The following is a 23,021-nucleotide window of genomic DNA, read 5'->3' on the forward strand; positions in this document are numbered from 1 at the left end:
AAAATAGAATAGATGGTGTCTTTTCTTTTGATTTGTCCTCAAAGACAGGAAGAGCCGAACAAAAGTCTTCCCTTAATGTATGGCTCATCTCACAACACACACAAAATATGTGTATGTGGGTATTCATTAGGAAATAATTCTTATAGTTCTTAAGGTTCTCTAACCTTATCCTTTAGGACACCTGTCACTGACCTGCAGAGAACTTAGTAACTTAACAATCCTTTCATATAATGCTTAAAAAAAAATAAATAAAAATTAAAACACTGGTTTTTCCTGTATCAGATCCGTGGAGCTAATCTTCTAATATGTCTGAAGAGATGTCTATGTGCATATACTACACTCCCTATACTTGGCTCCTGGCTGCAAGCTATTTCCTGCTGAGCTCAGGTATTTCCAATTGCCTTAACTAAGAAACAAAGACCTTATTCATGACCCTTATTTCAGCAGCTACTAGTTGTCCAAAGCAACAGAATCCTCCCTATAGTATGAGCATTAGAGCTAAGAAGAAAAACACCATCATTCAGCAAAATTCTTTGGGGTTAATGCTTATATTAATATATACTTTTTGTTCAAATAATCTATAAAAAAAACATGCTCAGAATTCAATCCCTGTGATTTCATTGCAAACTATCTCCAGCTTAAAACAAGACTACCATTAAAATTACAAAATTATTGAAAAATTTTAATACACCTTTGTTAATAAAGCTCTCCATTTAAGTTACTTTTATTTGGGTATCTGTCAGCATCAAACTGTGAATCCCTAGTACTCTAAGTACTACAAATACTGTGTATTCACATGACTATGAACAATTACTCACAGTAAAGCTATTATCACTGGCTTCCTTTATCATGCGAGGTAAAAACCATAGGGCAGCAGAAAACTCTGCATTAACATTAATACAACTACCCAAAGTCTTCCCAGACCACTAGTGCAAATATTAGGTGAGAGCTACAGAGACCTTAAGAAAGAAAGAAAATGAATACTTTAGAGGTATCTAAAGATAAAAATACAGAATCCTTAAGAGCAGGAGCCAGCGAAGTTTCTTCACCAAGATAGCTGGGCCCAGGGCAGCCTGGGTGGCTCAGCAGTTTAGTGCTGCCTTCGGCTCAGGGCCTGATCCTGGAGACTCGGGATCAAGTCCCAAGTCAGGCTACCTGCATGGAGTCTGCTTCTCCCTCTGCCTGTGTCTCTGCGTGTGTGTGTGTGTGTGTGTGTGTCTCATGAATAAATAAAATCTTAAAAAAAAAAAAAAAAGAAAAGATAGCTGGGCCCAGGTCAAGAAAGGAGTGGCTTTGTGTATTCAAACTATCGCAAAAAGTATGACTAATTTCCATTCTCCTTTTCAGTTTTGCTAGATTTCCACTGATTCTATCCTGATGATAGAAGGGCAGAATATGGTGCTCAATAACATCTACAGGACAGACCAAGAAAGAATGTAAATTAGACATCAAAATTCTTCCTAAACGGTAAGCAAGATTGTGAGGAAAAGGAATAAGAGATAGGTATAATAATAAGAGGCAGGGAGTGGGAGGTTGGGGGAAGCAACATTATACTAACGCCATAGGAACAAAACTTAAAGTCTGGATTTTTGAGCACCATACCATCTAGTAGGGAATAGAAGACAGGAACAGAAAATTAGAATCTAACAGTTTTTGAGTACTTGCTTATATAAGCCAGGGAATTCATCTATATTATCACTAATTCTCCTCTTAACACTGATATGATAGAAAGATACTATTATCCCATTTCTCAGATGAATGGCTATGTGCTATAACGTACAATTTTGTGAGGTTTTTTTTAAAGATTTATTTATTTATTGAGAAAAAGAATACATACATGCATGCTTGTAAGCAAGGGAAGGGGCAAAGGAAAAGGGAGAGAAAATCTCAAGAAGAGCTCAGTCTCACAACCTTGAAATGATGACCTGAGCCAAAATCAAGAGTTGGACACTTAACCACTAGAGCCACCCAGGCACCCCTACAGAGAGACAATTTGGAATAAGTTCTGAAATTCTGCCTCTAGCACTTATGAACCTTGAAACTATGGGTAATTAATAACTAAAAATAAATTCACCCTATTATCAGCAAGGCACAAAAGAACCGTAAGAGTCTTGCAAAAGCATATGTGCCTTATTAAACATCCTCCTATGCCAGGGATCACTTGCCTTGTGCTGCCAAAGCCAAAATGTTTTAAAGGTCCCCATAATTGCCTGAGTATTTGGCTTTCTGCACTCATGAAGTGAAACTGACCTCTGATCTACCGCTAGAAATGGGTGAGTAAAATAAAGCCTCTTCCATGACTGGGGCACAGAGGGTAGAGAACAATTTTAAGAAAAGATAAAGCCAGACAAAGATATCACAAGAAAAAAAATACAGACCAATATCCCTTATAAACACAGATGCAAACTAAAATCCTCAATAAATCACTAGGAAACCAAATCCAGGAGTATATTAAAAGAAATATTCACCATGCCATGTGGGATATATCCCAGGAATACAAGGTTGGTTCAACACACAAAACTCAATCAATGTAATACATTAATCTAATAAAATAAAGGAAAAAAAGTATATGATTTCTCAATATAACTCCTTATTATGTGGGGAAAAAAAATTTTTAAGCATGCATACCTGATTTAGATATGTAATTTCTAGGCTTTTTAAAGAGATGTTTAAAAGGGATGCTTTGCAGAACTCTTCCTAATTGTGTTTAACAAAAATATATAATAATATCATCTCTCAATTACTGAGTACCTAATACATGAAATTTGATTAACCACAACCACCCTGCAAGGCAGCCGTTCCAGGGAGTATGAACAGGCAGGCAATACACAGTAGTTAAGCACAAACTCTGCAGCCAGTCTCTGGGTGTGAATCCTAGTTGTACCACTTACTGTGTGACCTTCACCAAGTTAACCTATCTGTGCCTCAGTTTCTTCATCCAAAATATATAAAAGTACTATTTCTCTAAAAATGAGATAAAAATTAAATACTGATTGTATGTAAGGACCATAAAACAGTGTCTGATATGAACAGCTATATAAAATGTTAGTGAAGATAAAATAGAAGAAATATACACCAAAACCTATCTTCAAACCTTAACAATAAAGTTTATGCCTTTTCTAATTAACAGACTGCATGGGATGCTTGGACGAAAACTGATTTCAATTTAATGCAGATAATATGCACACTCTAATTACAGATAGTCACTTTAATCTGGAATCCTTAGAATTTTATATAAAAGAACAATTAATTTTCCAGTTCACAGAGAGGATCTATGTTAACCCCTTCCTTCATCACAAGATAAGGCATGGTAAAACAGTCACAGAGCACATACAGATTAACACATCTTGCTGGTGAAGGAGTGGTAAGCAGTCCTAGAAAAGACCTGGCTCAAATATACTGATGGTAGCTTCATAAATTACCAGTAACAGATGTTTATAATGGAATTTCTGGTGCAGGTGATATCTTGATTTTCTGACCATGAATTTAAGACTAATCTGTCTTAGAAAGAGCTAGAAAACAGAGGGAACTGTGCCTATCCCTTCTAACTTTTCTGTTTGTGGTTGCTTTTATCACAGATTATCATTACCCTATAGCCTTCCTGAAAATCTGATTAAAAGCTGTAGGTAGCTACACTTTTTATATTTGTCTAACACAGAATAACATAGAACTATATTAATCTCTTAAGTAATCTGGATTGATGTAATGTGTTTAAATGTAGGCTTCTCTGGGCAGCCCGGGTGGCTCAGTGGTTTAAGCACCTGCCTTTGGCACAGGGTGTGATCCTGGAGTCTGGGGATCAAGTCCCACGTCGGGCTCCCTGCATGGAGCCTTCTTCTCCCTCTGCCTGTGTCTCTGCCTCTGTCTCTGCCTTTCTCTCTCCTCTTTGTCTATCATGAATAAATAAAAAAAATCTTAAAAAAAAAAATGTAGGCTTCTCTGAAGTTGCTTGTATTGATAAAAAATCTTTTCTTATACTCTACCTCCTGCACTGCTCCCATGTATCAAAACATTACTTAAATAGAATATGAGGCTTTGAAAAATCTATCAGTATATATCTAATTACCATATCAGTATATATCTAACTGGTACAAATCTAATTATCAAATTCTCATAGTAACTATCAGGTAAAGAACTTAACCAAGATTATACAGATTTGCTCCAATTTCCTTCATCTTCTCCATATTCTATATTTTATGATAAAAATTCATCTTTGAAAGATAATACTGAGACACGGGTCAGTATTTTGAAAATACTTAGATACAGGGCACCTCAATGGCTCAGTCACTTAAGTGTCCGACTCTTAATTTCAGCTCTGATCTTGATCTCAGGGTCATGAGATCAAGCCCTGTTAGGATTCTCTCTCTCCCTCTACCCCCGCCCCCACACATACTTTCTCTCAAGAAATAAACAAAAATTAAAAAACAAAGTACTTAAATACATTTTTATTTTATTTTTTTAAAATATGTTATTTATTTATTTATTCATAGAGACAGAGAGAGAGAGAGAGAGAGAGAGAGAGAGAGGGAGAGACACAGGCAGAGGGAGAAGCAGGCTCTATGCAGGGAGCCTGACGTGGGACTTGATCCCGGGTCTCCAGGATCACACCTCGGGCTGCAGGCGGCACTAAACCGCTGCGCCACTGGAGCTGCCCTTAAATACATTTTTAAAAAGATTTTATTTATTCATGAGAGACACAGAGAGAGAGAGAGGCAGAGAGACAGGCAGAGGGAGAAGCAAGTTTCATGCTGGAAGCCTGATGTGGGACTCGATCCCAGGACTCTGGGATCACATCTTGAGCTGAAGGCAGATGCTCAACCACCGAGCCACCCAGGCGTCCCTAAGTACATTTTTAATAAGAAAAATTCTCACCTTATATGATAACTTACAATTTTAATGTAATCATTCAATCCAGGGTTTCTCAACCACAACACTACTGACATTTGGACCCGATAAATCTTTGTTTTGGGGAGCTGTCCTATGCATTGTAGAATATTTAGCAGCATCCCTGGTCTCTATCCACTAAACATCAGGAGCAGCCTATCCCCAGTTGTGACAACCAAAAATGTCTCCAAGGGTCATCTAAAGTCTCTTGGAAGGCAGCTTGAGAACTATTGATTTTATCTTTATGATATACAAAGCTTTGACAAAAGTAATAATTGAGTGGTATACAAACCCAAGTTTTCAGACTTTGAAGACAAGGCTCCCTCCTCTACAACACATCTGCTTCCCTTCATATGGTCCTAACTCATAAGCCACAGTAAAGAAAACATGTGAAAGTGTGATACTACTCCATACAAACATGTACAACTGAAATAAACTCAAAACATTTTTACAACAGGTGATGCATTCTCATCCCTCTCTACCTTCTCAACTACTGGTGGCTTCCCACTGAACTGATTTTCACAACCCGCAACTGGAAAACTAATGTCCAAGGCATTAAAGTGAGCCAATATGTTGTATTAGTGTTCTAATGTGTTTTACAAAGTTTTTCAACATTAAGAGACAGTGTAATAAGGTGTTCTAATTAATCCAAGTCATACCTAGATGATTGAATCTTCTCAGGTTTTGTTGCTTTGTCAACAAAAACCCAAACTGAATGATTCCCTAAGAGTGGGTTCTGCAACTTATACATACACAAGAATTACCTGAAGGACCTGTTGGAAAACGCAGATTACAGGACATCACTCTCAGTTTCTGACTCAGTTGGCCTAGAGTGGGACCCAAAAATAGGCATTTCCAATCTCACCCAGAAGCAATATTGATGCTAATGTTCTACAAATCAAACTTCCAAACCATAGCCCAGAACTTTCTTAGAAATGGGGATAAGGAGATAGGTGAAATAGGGTAAAGAGGATTAAGAATACACTTATTATGATGAGCATCGAGTAATATTCATAACTGTTGAAATCACTGTGTTGTACACCTGAAACTAATTTAACACTATGTGTTAATTATACTGGAATTAAAAAAAAAAAAAGAAATGGGGATAATGAGTCATAAACAGAATATTTTATAAAGAGGAAGATTATGATAATCTACATAACCCACCCCATATTAAGAGTTAATATACTTTAAGATTTATTTATTTTAGAGAGAGAGCAGGGGGAGAAGTAGAAGGAGAGAGAATCTTAACAGGGCTCAATCTCATGATCCTGAGCTAAAACCAAGAATGGATCACTTAACCAACTGAGGGACCCAGGGGCCCCAAGAGTTAATATATTTTTAAATACGTATTTCAAGACTTAAAATTAAATGAATCATGCATATATATATATATATATATATATGTATATATATGTGTTTGATAAATTTGATAAATAATGAATATTTATCATGTGCCACACTGTTTGGGATAACATGCTAAGTCAGTATTTCCCAAAGTGAGTTCCATAAAAGTAGGTTAAGTAGTTGTCGTAGGCCAAGTATTTCCATAGTTAAATAAGATTAGGAACTGTTAAATAAAAGTAGTTCTATAACAAAATCTAACTTCTTAGAGCCAATAATATACTCATGCTCATAGTAGCCCTTCAAAAAGCAGCTACATCATATAGCATATCCCAGATGTCTTTTCACTGAGCATTTCAAAACCCTAGCATTCTAGAGAATGCACTCTAAGATGTGGAGGGAAAGAAAGGTTTAGATACAGCTATGTGTCAAGCACTTCATGTACATCAATTAAAATTTTCTAATTTTCATAAAAATCCTGTCAGGTAAATAATATGTCCAAGATCACAAGGTGATTTACAGAGTAACCCACATTTAATACCCAGCTGATGGTCTATCTCCAAAGTCCTGTGACACTATCTTTTAATAAGAAAATAAGTAATGGGAACAAAGAAACATTACTTACGGAGGATATATAAAGGCCAAACAAAAATGGGTAGAGACATTAAGAAAACACACAAAACAACAACAGGCAAAACTCTTTACTGAAGAGGTTATATGAATAACAAATAGGCATATGAAAAGATGCTGAACTGTAGCCATTAAGGAAAAGCAAATTAAAACCACGAAACAACACTATGTGCCTATTAAAATAGATAATATAAAAAACACTGACAGTTATCAAGTGCTGATGAGGATGCTGACCAACTAGAACTCTCATACTTTGCCAGGAAGAACATAAAATGATATAGCCACTCTGGAAAACAGTTTGGCAGTTTCCCATTAAGTAAAACATATATTTACCACATGACCCAGCAATCCCACTGGTGGGTATTTATTTACCCCAGAGAAATGAGAACTTATATTCACAAAAACCCATACAGAAATGTTTATGGCAGAGGTGCCTGGGTGGCTCAGTCAGTTGGGCATCTATCTGCCTTCGGCTTGGGTCATGATCCTGGGATCATGGGATCAAGCCCTGCACTGGGCTGGGCTCCCTGCTCAGTGGAGAGCCAGCTTCTCCCTCTCCCTCTGCTGCTACTCCTCCTGCTTGTGCTCTGTCAAAAAAATAAATAAAATCTTAAAAAAAAAAAAAAAAGAAATGTTTATAGCAGAGCTGTTTATAACTGCCCTAAACTGCAAACAACCTAAATGTCCTTCTATAATAGGTGAGTGGTACATCCACACAATGGAACACAAGCAGCAATAAAAAAGGAATGAATGGAACTATTGACCCACACAGCAACTTAGATGAGTCTCAAAGATAGTATGCTGAATTTCCAATAGAAGCCAGTGTCAAGACATTACATGCTGCATGGTTCTTTTTAAGTGACATTCTGGAAAAGACAAAACTATAGTGACAGAGAACAGATCAGCAGTTGCCAGAATTACGAGGTGGTGAGAAGATGAGACTACAGAGGGAATGCACAACAAAGTTTTTTTGGGATGATGTAATTGCTCTGCTGACTGTGGGGTTAAACAAATCTACAGAGGTTAAAATTCATAGAACTATACAAACAAAAAGTCAATTTCATCACGTAATTTTAAAAATAGAGAAAAAAGGCAAAAAATAGGTTAAAGCACATTTCACACCAGTTACATGAGAAAAATCAAAACCATGTCATAAATACCACATGCGCAAAATACTATAATTTAGCAATACCTACAGATGAGAATTTGCGACTTAGGAACTTAAAATTTCCATACCTATTTTTAGATATAAATATCCTTCTCTTCAGAATCGTGACAGAAGTTTAGAGGAAAGATCCTTCCTAAACACATGAAATTTGTGGAATTTAGCATTCCAAGATCTTTGCATCTTAGCAGAGACACATCATTGCTTAGGTTGTTATGGCAAAAGATAATGAAATATCTGAGGGATGAAAGGAATGTGCCAATCCTCTTTCCCTCGTGGAATTCCCAAAGTCAATGTAGCTGGCACCTGGTACAATGACTTCAATGCAAGCTCAGAGCTGACATTCCTAGGGAGGGACTCTCAAATAAACCTAGATCATTCCTAAAGATCTACAATACAATCCTCTGTAATCCAAGCAGTCAGCTGTTTGAGACTATAGAAGTATGTAACAACTGCTTTTACACACACACACACACACACACACACACACATTTTCTGTGCATGGAATGTTTATGAATGTGTCTGTGCACCCAGAAAGTGGTACACCAATCCATAGGAAATACTGAAATGCCAACTCTGAATAATTAATACATTGATTATTGAAATATTTATTAAACATCCACTTTGTACCAAGCACATTAACAAGCACTGGGAGGCTCAGTAGCTGAACTCTTGCCTTTGGCTCAGGTCACAATCCTGGCATCCTGGGATCAAGTCCTGCATCAGGCTTCCTGCAGAGCCTGCTTTTCCCTTTGCCTATATATATCTGCTTCTCTATGTCTCTCATGAATAAATAAGCAAAATCTTAAAAAAAAAAAAAAAAGTACCAGCAATATATCAACAAAGTGGAAAGATGAAATCTGGCTCTCGCATATCACCTCCAGGCAAGTCTTCTGTGTCAACCATCTGAAGCAGGTAAAGTGAATGAACATCAAGACATTCCAAGTAAAGTACGATTAATAATAAACTGGATAATATATTTTATAAACTGGGGTCGGGGGGGGGGGGACAACACCATAGTGTAGCTCAAGGGTTTGAGTGGGTGGAGGGGGCATGTGCATGAAATGAAGTGCTAAGAAAATTAAAGTAGGAAAGTAAGCAAGGACCAGATCTTAAAGAACCTTGAATGCCACACCAAGAAATTCTGATTTGTTGGCAGTAAAAAGTCATTAAAGAGCTGTAACAATTTCAAGAGTTTTTCTTTCAAACAGGTGATTTGAATTTTCTGTATTATGGAGGAAGAGAAAAATGGTTAAATCAAGGAAATAAAAAACACACAATACACACTAGGTCTGAGATAACAGTATTTCTCTAGCTCCAATAAAATAATATATTCACATACTAACTCTTTTCCCAAGGAATTAAAACAATGAACATCCTGCATAGTATTAACAATTGGCATCTGTATTAAACATTACTATTTACAAAGCATTTTAAATATACATTGTTAATATTCACTTTCATAACATTAAAGACTGATGACATATATTAATTGAAAAATTGCCCTTGTTCTAATATTTAAATTATATATAAATAAGAAGATGTGATCAATGTACTTGTTGGCTGAAAACAGCTGGAATTAGTTCTCTAAGGCTTAACAACACATTTTTCCAGCCCTAATTCCACTCCCTTAGTTTAGGCCACCTTCATTCCTCAACTGGCTTCCTACAATGGTCTCCTCACTGGTCTCTCAGATTCTGGTTTCTCTAACAACATTCCACTATGCATAAACAGCCAAGAGGATTTTTTTTTTTCCTTGAGCACAAAAAAATCTGATCACATCACTACTCTGTTTAAAACATTCCAATGACTTCCCTACTGCATTCAAGTTAAAGTCTAATCTCTCACATGGCATAAAAGGCTCTTTTTCAGTGATCAAGGCCTTACTCTCCAGCTCATTGTCTCTCTCTCTCTCTCTCTCTCTCTCTTTTTTTTTTTTTTTAAGATTTTATTTATTTGTTCATGAGAGACACAGGGAGAGAGGCAAAGACATAGGCAGAGGGAGACTCCAGGATCACGCCCTGGGCCAAAGGCAGGCACTCAACTGCTGAGCCCCCAGGCATCCTGGCCTATTCTCTTTTTGATAAACACCTGGCCTCTTATCCTATGCTTTGGACGTACTCAATTCTCTAGTTTCCCACTCAATTCTCTAGTTTCCCAAACTCTTTCTTATTTTGGCAAATATTATTCCCTCAGCCCCAAATATTTTCTGCCTATTGTCCCCACTGCCACTCTGCCTAACTCCTACTGCTTCAGACCTCAGATATCTACTTCTACTAAACAGTATCCACATATAGAAGAAAAAAATATCTCTTTAAAAGATGCACAAAATTAAAAATAAAGATGCACAAAATAAGTTAGATTATTGTTCCCAATTTTTCAGTTCCTCACTGTTACAGAATTATACATGCATACATTTGGCCAAAATACTTTGCTGTTACCTACCAGCAGAATGGGCAAAGTGTATTTCCCTTCCCCACTGATGTTGGGCTTAGTCATGTGACTTTCTCTGCCTGACAGTGTGGATGGTGTGCCAATTTTGAACTGGGGCTTTAACAGGCTCCATATATGTTTTTATCTCACCCTTCTTGTGCTCCCACTATTTCCAGGAGATGACTGTGAGACACACAGAGCAGACCTGTGAGCGTGCAGCCAAATGTAGCTGGACGTAGGCAAGCTCAACTGGGATCAACCAAATCCCAGCTGACCCAGAGACTCAAGAGGGGGGAAAAAAAGAAAGAAAGAAAAAAATGCTGTTTTAAGCTACTGAGATTCAGATAATCTATTACTCCATTACATAGCATTTCTGCAGCAATGGCTCATAATACAGCATTTCCAATAAAATTTTACTTTTAATTATGAAAATATATTCTTATATTGTCTTGGTTATGTACTAAGTTAAAATCCTAAATCAATCATAAACATTTTTAAACAGAGATACTAAAAAGAAAATCTAATTTCAATTTATATACCTATCTTAGTTGCAGAGAATTATGATGTGGTATTTGGGTAGTCAAAATACATTAGGGTAAACTTCTATGAGAGAAGTGGAATAGAAATATAAATCCACAGGAAAAAAAGAGTAACTTACAACTTTCAGCTATTAAAAAGAGAGCCTGTCCATCTAATTTGTAAAATGGATTACAGAAATGATGAGTCACTAAAGTATTTAGATTCCTAGATGCATTTTTTAAATGAGGTCATTTGTAACACACCAAAAATTACATAATCTGCAATTATTTAAACTTATGATGAAAGTCGTTTCTGGGGATCCCTGGGTGGCGCAGTGGTTTGGCGCTTGCCTTTGGCCCAGGGCGCGATCCTGGAGACCCGGGATCGAATCCCACATCGGGCTCCCGGTGCATGGAGCCTGCTTCTCCCTCTGCCTATGTCTCTGCCTCTCTCTCTCTCTCTCTCTGTGACTATCATAAATAAATAAAAATTAAAAAAAAATTAAAAAAAAAAAAATGAAAGTCGTTTCTGTTATCATCCAAAAAACATGTGCAAGAGAGTAGATAGCTATCTTCTTTCTCTTGGTGTACAGTTCTATAAATTTTAATATACACAAAAATTTATGTAGTCAATATCTGTTTGTAGAAGATACAGGACAATCATCCCCCTCATGATGTCCCTTCACAGTCACATCCTCTTCTCACCTAGTTTTTTTTTTTTTTTTAAGATTTTATTTATTTACTCATGAGAGACACAGAGAGAGAGAGAGAAAGAAAGAGAGAGAGAGAGAGGCAGAGACACAGGCAGAGGGAGAAGCAGGCCCAATGCAGGGAGCCCAATGTGGGACTCGATCCCGGGTCTCCAGGATCACGCCCTGGGCGGAAGGTGGTGCTAAACCACTGAGCTACCAGGGTTGCCCTCACCTAGATCTTTTAGAAGTTCTTTTAGGAAATATGTGAACAATAAAGTTTGAAGAACACTGCTACACAACACTAACTAGCATGACTTAGTAGCTCAGTTACAGAGGCTTCAAATTTTTTAGCCAAATTCGTTTGTTCACTAGTATCAATACAGAATATCCAATAATAATATATTCAAGTCAATCAATCTTGAGTTGATTAATATACTCATTAATAGTCCACTGCAGTCAAGATTTAAAGTTTCTCCACAATACTCATAGAGAATGATACAGACTATTTTCATCTGGAAACTAGTCTTATCTTTAACTAGATCTGCTTGTATATACTGGACAGTATTAAAAGATCTCTGAGGGACAGCCTGGGTGGCTCAGCGGTTTAGCGCCGCCTTCAGCCCAGGGCCTGATCCTGGAGACCCAGGATCGAGTCCCGCGTCAGGCTTCCTGCATGGAGCCTGTTTATCCCTCTGGCCTATGTCTCTGCCTTTCTTTCTCTCTCTCTCTCTCTGTGTCTCTCATGAATAAATAAATAAAATCTTAAAAAAAAATTTTTAAAAAAATATCTGAGTTAGAATTATCTTCCATTTCTGCTTGACTTAATTTTACAGAAGTTGAGACTTAGATAAATATCACTTCTAAAGAGCAAATGAAAAAAAAATTAAAAAAAAAATAAATAAATAAAATAAATAAATAAAGAGCAAATGAAAATCATAGAAGTATAATATAAACAAGAATAAACTCTTTTGCACACAGGGTTTCAACCAGTCTTTCTCAAAACATCAAGCATACCACCACTAGTAGAGACATCAAAAGTTAAAACCAAGCAGGAGCTCCTGGGTGGCTCAGTCAGTTAAGCACTGGACTCTTGATTTTGGCTCAGGTCAAGCTCTCAGTCCTAAGATTGAGTCCCATGCCTTGGGCATCACGCTCAGCGTTGAGTCTGTGTGGGATTCTCTCTCTCCCTGCCCCTCCCCCTCCTGCATGCTTGCTCACTCTCTGTGTCACCCACTCTCAAACTAAATAAATAAAACTAAATAAAATCTTTTTTAAAAAGTCAAAACCAAAGGACTTCAAACAATTAAGAAAACTATAAGCAGATGAAGTCAAATATACGACATACCTTAAAGTAGTTCTTACTGAATTACTTAAGAACACTTTTTCATTTTTTAGATTTTATTTATATACATAAATATATATGTGTCTCTCATGAGAGACACAAAGAGAGAGGCAGAGACACAGGCAGAGGGAGAACCAGGCTCCTAGAGGGGAGCCTGATGCAGGACTCGATCCCAGGACCCTAGGATCATACCCTGAATCGAAGGCAGACGCTCAACCACTGAACCACCCAGGCATCCCAAGAACACTGTTTTAACTCAAACTAACTCCATAAAACAAAAACCTGGTAATAACAAAGAATTAAATGGAAAGTGGGAACTTAATAATCTCTTATTAGTATTAATACAAACAGAAATGCTCATTCAGTCAAAAAATTCTGAACTGACTCTGCTCAAGAGACTATAGTTCTGATACACTATGACTGATGACTATGTTTACTGGCCATACTGATAATTTTACTAACTTAATTATACACCACATTTTGGACTCCATTTACAACAAGGTTCTATACTGTTAGATACTGTGAGAGAAAGATGAAAGATATGGAGACAACTCTCAAGGGGCTTCATGTCTGAATTGGAGATTTACTTAGAATAAGTTCATTTTATACTTATGAAATAAACATGTACTTAACTATGCTACCTCTAACTACAATGAAATAGAAATACAATTCTGTAAGGAGCTATATGAAACTTCAGAGAATGAGCTTTTATGTTTATGTTTTCCTATGCCCAGAAAAGTCCTGCATAATTTATTTCTAATTTCTAAAAAAGAATAAATACCTAAGTACCATTGATCACAAATGTCCCTTACTGATGCTATTTTCCAAGAACAAAATCCCAGCAGAGACTTTTCTCCTCACTAAAACTGATCATAGAATTAGACCTCAAAAGAATTCATGACAAAGTGAAAAAGCAAATCAATTTACCTCAAAAATAATAAATAACAGGTAATCAGTATTTTCAAATAGCAGACTAGAATTAAAAATTGATATATGCTACACTTCCAAGATAAGGTAACTCCTTAATCTTATCCTACAGAAGATAGTAAAGTAGGCCTTGACAGGCAGATACCCTCCTTTCCTGACCTCTCTTCCTATTTCCCAAGGACTTTAACTGCTCCTGATAGATACTCTTACTACTCTGTATGCACACATATATGAATGCACATACAGACTGCCCCAAGTCAGTCTTTTTCTATCTAAAGAGCTGAAGTTATTTTATCTTCATTTTTTGTTTGTTTAAAGTAAGCTCCAATGCTTACTCACAACCCTGAGATCAAGACCTGAGCTGAGAGTCAGATGCTCAACAGACTGAACCACCCAGGCGCTCTTATTTTATCTTCTATTGGAGGGTAGTAATAGGAAGAAGAGAGTGGATTCCACTTATTTTAATTTTAATAAAGATCTAAGGGGGGGGGGCGGTGGGTGCCTGGGTGGCTCAGTCAGTTAAGCATCAGCCTTCAGTTCAGCTCAGGATCAAGCCCAGCTGCTCCCTCTGCTTGTATCCTCTGTCAAATAAGTAAATAAAATCTTTATTTAAAAATAAACAAATAAAGATCTAAAGGTGCTTACTCCTCCAAGCAAGGTCTTCAGATTGTACTCTGGAGCCTTAGATTTTAATCTATGAAATTTGAAGATAACTTGGTAAGTAACATCTACAAGAATAATGGTACTGAATCCCACCAACCACCCAACCACTCCACCCCACCCCAGCCCTGCCAGCCACTATAATAATATTTACATCTTAGTAGGTTAAGCAGTTAAAAATAAAAGAAATTTCCCCAAAGAAAGAACTTTGATCGTTAATAAGTAGGCAGAGAGACACTGCCGGTGTTCCTCAAATCACACCATAAAGCTTATTCTATCCCTTTTAGACATATACATGGGTTAGTTCTGTTTTAACTCTGGCCATATAGCAAGCAAATCTCCACTGAAGATACCAAATTAAAGGGGTCAAATATCTACCCAGAATATTATGAGGAAATTTGCAGTGTAAAATATGGATATAACAAGCTCCATCTGGACATTTTTAGAAGAAAAGTTTTAGTTTAAGAAAAATTTCCATATGCATTCTTCCAAAACCATTAAATATTTTGGAAGCATGTTCTAGAAAAAGCTGATTTAATTAGAGTAATGAACAACAAATTTTATTTTTAATTTTTTTTATTTATTTATGATAGTCACAGAGAGAGAGAGAGAGAGAGAGGCAAAGACATAGGCAGAGGGAGAAGCAGGCTCCATGCACCGGGAGCCCGACGTGGGATTCGATCCCGGGTCTCCAGGATTGCGCCCTGGGCCAAAGGCAGGCACTAAACCGCTGCACCACCCAGGGATCCCAACAACAAATTTTAAAGCTACAAAAGGCTTTATTGGCTTTTTAGAAATAATAACCTCTTCCTTTGTGCAAATTGAAGAATGAAGGTAGAAAACTTACAGATCAGAGATTTGAGATACTTATTAATCCCATTCAATATATCATTAAATAATTATATCAATTATTAAATATATCACTGACAAATCTTATCTGAGTATTAATTCAAATAAACTGAAAAAAGAAGAAAAAAACTGAAAAAAGAATGACATTAGAATACTAACTGAATATGGAACTATATAAATGCAAAACAAAAATTTTTTTTAAAAAGGATAAATTACAATGACACTGTCAAAAAAAAAAAAAAACAAAACCCGGAAGCGTGATATTGTTACTTGCAAGAAAAAAGTTTCAAATATACTGGCAAATCAGCATTTTTATTACAGTTTTCCCATATCATTGTGTGTATGTTCATATCAAATTTTATGTGAAGAAAAAAATTTGCATTTTGTATATATCGGACCTATGTATATGTCCTAAAAGCAGCTGTAGAGCATCCTTCTTTCACCCCATCAAGTTCTGTTCCTTTGTTTCCCTCTGACTTTCTGTCCCCCTCCCCTGCATGCCCTGGCAACATATGATGCCCCCCTCTCCTACCTTCTCACTTTAAATCAGCAATAAGGAGCTTACCCTACCACTATACTTACGATAGATGAAATGCAAAGCCTTTCTAGTACTATAGGTCCTCTTTAATACTGCTCACTGAAATTTCCACATCTGTATATACACTTGAAAATTAGTCTGAAATACTTTATAGGTATATATATATGAATATTATTTCATTCAGTCCACAGTGTAGTCTTAAAACTTTCTACAACTTTATACCCTCAACTTTTCTACTGATTCTAAGAAAAGAGAGAGAGAGAGAGAGAGAGAGAGAGAGAGAGAGAGAGGAGAGAAAGAAAGGCTTAGAAATATAAAAAAAAAGAGAGATTATCCTGTCATCCTCTTAGTGTCTTTACCTTTTTCTATTCCCTGTGAAATTTCTTAGAGCACTTATTACCTCAGGAAGAGGAGAAAAGATAGGAGATGGGGTTTGTTTGTTTTGATTTTTGGCAAAGACTGGCAAAGTAGGAAACAGAGCAGCAAGAAAGTCAGGGATGCCAAAGCCAGAGACAGAAAATCAAGGACAGAATGTTAGTCCAAGCTGAAAAATGTCCAGCTAGCTCCTCTACCCTATTCCCTGGACCCATGAATTGACTTTCTGTCCCCTGTCCAACTCAGAAAACCCATCAATAGTCACTTGGAGCTGATAGAGACCAGACTTCTACTCCTAAGACTGTTTCACAATAGTAGAAAGCTTAATAAATATTTATTTTGTGGCGTATTTAGAATATTAGGACAGACAAGTGTGAAGCTACCCAAAAGAAATAAATTAGCTATTTGAGGAGTGGGGTAAGAACAGGAGGAACTACTCTCCTTAAATGGATGTCCTTAAGGAATAAACATCTAGCTCTTAATTTTAGTCTCCCAGCAGACAGATATCCTAGGAAGTTTTACTACTGTCTGGCATGCCACTGTCTTGTAAGTCCAATAAATGGGAATGTGAGCTCATGCCCGAGGCAGTAACACATAAACGCTGATGAAAGGGAATGATGAAGCAAATTAACACAGGAGATCACAGCTAGACAAATTCCTACCACAGTCTCTACAATCAAAAGAAGTTACAACAAATTAATCAAAATCAATTATCACTCCTTCTAAAATTATATGCATAAAAGAATTTTTAAGTTCTTTTTTTTTTTTTAATTTTTTTTTAATTTTTTATTTATTTATGATAGTCACAGAGAGAGAGAGAGAGAGGCAGAAACACAGGCGGAAGGAGAAGCAGGCTCCATGCACCGGGAGCCTGATGTGGGATTCGATCCCGGGTCTCCAGGATCGCGCCCTGGGCCAAAGGCAGGCGCCAAACCGCTGCGCCACCCAGGGATCCCGAATTTTTAAGTTCTAAGAGTATTCCACTTGGGAGATAAAGGCAAGTATCTGGAAGAGTCAAGTGCTATTCAGGAAAACAAAGTAATAAGCCTGTTACTAAACCAGCCAGTTTTAATACTTTATTGTTGTTATATTTTCTTATCCTAAGAAAAATACAGCAGGTGAGCATTTTTTTTTAGAAGTAAAACTGATTTTGAAGAACCAAGCTTAGGAGTAAGTATGCCAACAGAAAAAAATAAGCTAATTTCATACCCTAGCCCAGGGGAAGAGAAGAACTAGTAAGGAGGCTTCTGTTCAAGAAGAAAAGGATTAAAAACACTGAAAGAGATTAAAAACTAATCAAACCAACAAACAAAAACACTGTAAGAAGACTGAGCCCTGGATGCAAGCTGTGCTGCCACACTAAGCATCTTGATTATTCCAAAGATGCCCTGAGATCCAACCCAACCCTTCTGGCTTCTGCCAAAGAAGCACGGTTAACAGCCAAGTCAAGTTCCAAGAATAGTCATGACATACCATCCCCTTCTAACTACAATTATCCTCAGGGAGACTGTCAGTCTTGGGAACTATAATGTCCTGGGACTAAAGGCACAATCCACTGAAACCCAAATAAACAGAATAAGAAACCTTACCTTTAATAGCAATTAATTCATTTAATTTAGTAGCAATTACTTTGTGTAATTTATTGGGGATGGTGAGAATAGGCTAAAACTATTACTTCTTTCACAAATCTTATTTTAAGGGCTACCTGGAAAACATTAAGTGCTAAAATCTACTTTTAAAATACTTAAATTAGGGGGATCCCTGGGTGGTGCAGCGGTTTGGCACCTGCCTTTGGCCCAGGGCGCGATCCTGGAGACCTGGGATCGAATCCCACGTCGGGCTCCCGGTGCATGGAGCCTGCTTCTCCCTCTGCCTGTGTCTCTGCTTCTCTCTCTCTCTGTGTGTGACTATCATAAATAAATAAAAAAAAAAATTTAAAAAAAAATTAAAATAAAATAAAATACTTAAATTAGGGGGCAGCCCCAGTGGCGCAGCGGCTTGCCGCCTGCAGCCCGGGGTCTGATCTGGAGACCCGGGATCGAGTCCCACGTCGGGCTCCCTGCATGGAGCCTGCTTCTCTCTCTGCCTCTTTCTCTCTATGAATAAATAAATAAAATCTTGAAATGAAATGAAATGAAATGAAATGAAATGAAATGAAATGAAATGAAATGAAATAAAATAAAATAAAATAAAATAAAATAAAATACTTAAATTGGGATGCCTGGGTGGCTCAGTGGTTGAGTGCCTGCTTTCGGGCCAGGGCGTGGTCCTGGGGTCCCAGGATCAAGTCCTACATCAGACTCCTGATGGAGGCTCCCTAGCCTGCTTCTCCTTCTGCCAATGTCTCTGTTTCTCTGTGTCTCTCAGGAATAAATAAAAATCTAAAAAAAATTTTTTTAATTTTAAAAAATAAAAGATTTAAATATAAAAGGTAGCTCTTTCACTGCAAAGTTGAGGTAGACTGTCATATATTAACAGGTTACATAATCAGTTCAAAATTGGCTTTGGGGCCCCTGGGTGGCACAGTCAGTAATTAAGCATCTGCCTTCAGCTCAGGTCAGGATCTCAGGATCCTGGGATCAAGCCCCACATCGGGCTCCCTGCTCAGTGGGGTCTGCTTCTCCAGAATTCCCCCTGCTCATGCTCTCTCTCACTCACATTCTTTCTCTTTCTCTCTCAAATAAATAAATAATTTTTTTTAAGTGGCTTTTATTCAGGGAAGAAGGACTACACATAGTGTTCTCCCAGTTCAGGCATCAGTAGCCAAGGGGAAAATTTCTACTAAAACTTCTTTTCTGGGCAGCCCAGGTGGCTCAGCGGTTTAGCACCTGCCTTCGGTCCAGGGTGTAATCCTGGAGACCCAGGATCAAGTCCCGCGTCAGGCTCCCTGCATGGAGCCTGCTTGTCCCTCTGCCTGTGTCTCTGCCTTTCTCTCTGTGTCTCTCATGAACAAATAAATAAAATCTTAAAAAAAAAAAAAAAACTTCTTTTCTATAACCCATTATACCTACTAGGGCATTGTGGCCTTCTCACAGGATGCCTGTAACACAAGATCCTAGACCTCTGGCCTCCCTACTTGTTGCACCTACATTATATTCTGGTATATAATTCAGGTGCTATGCAAATATATTTACCTATATACCCTCATCATATAATTACACTGAAAGAAATAAAATTTTGGCAATGAAAGGTTCAAGTTCCAACATGCCAAAATTCTACTGAAAGCATCAACTGTATTAACAAGCTTATACTGACTTAAGTTCTCCTCATATGTCAACTAAATATACTTCTATTTCAAAATTTCCTTTTCTTATTATGAGAACTACTCTTCATTCAGGTTTTAAATTTGCAGTTATCCTTAATTCCAGTCTCACCTTTAGTTCAAGCTTTCATTAAACATTTAGAGATAATTATCTTTATGCAAATGATGCTATACTCTTAAAAATAACCTTTCTTATAAGTATTATTCTAAATATATATTATGTAACATCTATACATATTTATATATGTAAATTATAATTACATATGTTATATAAATAGAATACATATTTTTATATATATCACTAATATAGAATAGTGGATAGCAAAGCTTTTTGTAACATGAATTGTGCAAAAATAAATTTTTTGCCCAAGTTATAGTTTTTATATCCACAAAGTACAAATTAATAAAAGCTATGATATTTCAATGAAGATGTACCTGGAAAAGTCTTCAATAAACTTTTTGAAGTGGGTCGTACATAATGGAATAAAAATTAAAAAGTATTTGGAGACTTGAATACACTTGTATCACCAGACATTTAAAGGTTCTGCTTCCCACTATATAGTCAAATTGCTCATTAAAAACAGGGGAAGGAAGGACTAAAGAACTGCAAATGGTGATTCATTACAGCATCATAGAATTTGAGACACTTTTTTGATTAAAAAAGTACAACTTCGGGAACCCTCTTACACTGTTGGTGGGAATGTGAACTGGTGCAGCCACTCTGGAAAACTGTGTGGAGGTTCCTCAAAGAGTTAAAAATAGACCTGCCCTACGACCCAGCAATTGCACTGCTGGGGATTTACCCCAAAGATACAGATGCAATGAAACGTCAGGACACCTGCACCCCGATGTTTCTAGCAGCAATGGCCACAATAGCCAAACTGTGGAAGGAGCCTCGGTGTCCATCGAAAGATGAATGGATAAAGAAGATGTGGTGTATGTATACAATGGAATATTACTCAGCAATTAGAAACGACAAATACCCACCATTTGCTTCAACGTGGATGGAACTGGAGGGTATTATGCTGAGTGAAATAAATCAATCGGAGAAGGACAAACAGTGTATGTTCTCATTCATTTGGGGAATATAAATAATAGTGAAAGGGAATATAAAGGAAGGGAAAAGAAATGTTGGGAAATATCAGGAAGGGAGACAGAACATAAAGACTCCTAACTCGGGGAAACGAACTAGGGGTGGTGGAAGGGGAGGAGGGCGGGTGTTGGAGGGGAATGGGTGACGGGCACTGAGTCGGACACTTGACGGGATGAGCACTGGGTGTTTTTCTGTATGTTGGTAAATTGAACACCAATAAAAATTAATTTTAAAAAAAAGTACAACTTCAAGATATATATATATATAGTTTCACTCTCTCCAGAAATACTTCTGGACCATCTACTATGTGCCAGGCACAGCATATTTAGGGAACTGCATGTATTTTAGTATGGCTGGAACCTAGAGAGCATGTATGAGACTAGGCAGGCCCCAGATGATGAAAGCCATGGACAATGCTCTGCTAAGGCATTTATTTAGACATCATCCTTAAGATGGTAAGAAATGAATGAAAACTTAAGAAAGTAACAAGATAAGAGCCATCTCACTCAGACTTAGGTTTTCCTATATATTCTCTCTGAAGAGCTGGCATGAAGGCTCCAGAGTGAAGGAAGAAAAGAGGAGATACAACCCACATTTCACAGCTACTATAGGAGGGAGCATCAGCTGCCAACGTCTACCACTTCTCTACCCTCCTGTTCTGTCAAGAGACTCCATTCTAGTGAGGTGAAAGGCTTTAGTATCAATAGCAGGTAGGAGATAGAAAAGTGGTAACAGATAGGAAAGGGGAGTTTCTCTGGCCAAAGTGCATTTAAGGGTCATCCATAGGAAGCTACTCCTATTTTAAACAGAATATTATATGAACAAAATATATATAATCTAAAATGTATTAAAACATTAACTGAGAAGATGAGGAGTTTGATGTCATGTGTATTTTACCACAATTAAAAACAACTTTTTAGAAAAAAAATGTGAAATTTGGGCATCCTATTTTTATACTGTCAAACATTAAAAGTGGTAAATATAAGTTCATATTATATTTAATTACAATTCTTTCATTCTTCCTTCACAGTTAAAGAATTCTTCAAAGTCTACTCCCAAACACAAAGCTATGTACAAGAACACAAAGAAAAAGCATATTTACTATACTACTTGGGGACAGAAGACAATCATACCCCAAGCAGACATTATCCAATAGCCAGCTATCCTTTCTAAGAGACTTGTAATGGTGCAAATTGCCACCATAAAGAATGTACATGGATTTGGGCAGACACATTTGACAGCACAGCTGTCTGTCCAGGCATGCTGCTGAAAGAATAGTACATTCCTACTTGTCCTGCCCCCCACCCACCTTAAGTCTCCTTACAAAAGGAATTTTAAACAAAACTGTCATATTTAAGCCTCGTGTGTGTGTTTGTGTTTTCAATAAGACCAATTAGGTAATAACAGAAGCAATGAACTATTTAACATCACTCTTACCCCAAAGTTAGTCTCTGAAGATTACTGAAGAACAAAATAATTTTGTTCATGTACATTTATTTAAAAAGTCTTGATTTGAGATTGCCCTTTAGTTTCAAAGGGAAGGTAATAAGTCACTAACTTTCAGAAAATTGATACAGTAGAGAAGTGCATATTGATAATCAGAGTAATAGAGTATGAAGCCTAGCTTTGTGACCTTGGGGCAACTGTCCAACCTCTCTGAGCTTCAGTTTTTTTCATCTATAAAACATAAAAAAATGATGCTTACACTATTTACATCACAGAGTTGCTTTAAGATCAAAGAACTAAATGTAACTCTACCTCAGCCGCACACTACAATGCACCATTCTCAATAATTTCAATTTCATGCAACCTCTTTTGAATAGATCTTCTATTCTACTAGCTCATTCTTTCTCATACATGAACTCCTACCATCATTTGATCCCAGCAGAACCTCATACCCACCAACTCAACAATTTTTTCACTCTCCCTCACCCCTGGGAAGTCCCCTCTTCTCTCCTTACCCAGTTTCAATTCCATGATGCACCATCATGATCACTCACTCCTCTCTCACTTGAACATATTCACTATGTAAAACCACAATCCTGCTTAAATTCAATTCTCTGTCTGTTCCCCTACCACTAAAGGAGAGTGCTGAAGCAAAAAAAGCACACAGGTTAACTAGCCTTTTAACTCATGAACTTTAACCTCAAATGAGCCCTGATTCTGCCTGATAATCATACTCTATTTCTTTTTTTTTTTTAAGATTTTATTTATTTATTCATGAGAGACACACAGAGAGAGAGAGAGAGAGAGAGAGAGAGGCAGAGACACAGGCAGAGGGAGAAGCAGGCTCCATGCAGGGAGCCTGA

The 23,021-nt window shown here is 37.2% G+C and overlaps 1 protein-coding gene across 4 annotated transcripts in view; it reads right to left on the reverse strand.

Moving 5' to 3' along the window:
• The window catches only part of ABL2 (ABL proto-oncogene 2, non-receptor tyrosine kinase), a 113,797-nt gene that overhangs the window by 49,924 nt on the left and 40,852 nt on the right, over window positions 1-23,021 (reverse strand). The window lies entirely within an intron of this gene.

The sequence above is a fragment of the Vulpes vulpes genome, chromosome 13 (assembly GCF_048418805.1).
Source record: "Vulpes vulpes isolate BD-2025 chromosome 13, VulVul3, whole genome shotgun sequence".
NCBI lineage: Eukaryota > Metazoa > Chordata > Mammalia > Carnivora > Canidae > Vulpes > Vulpes vulpes.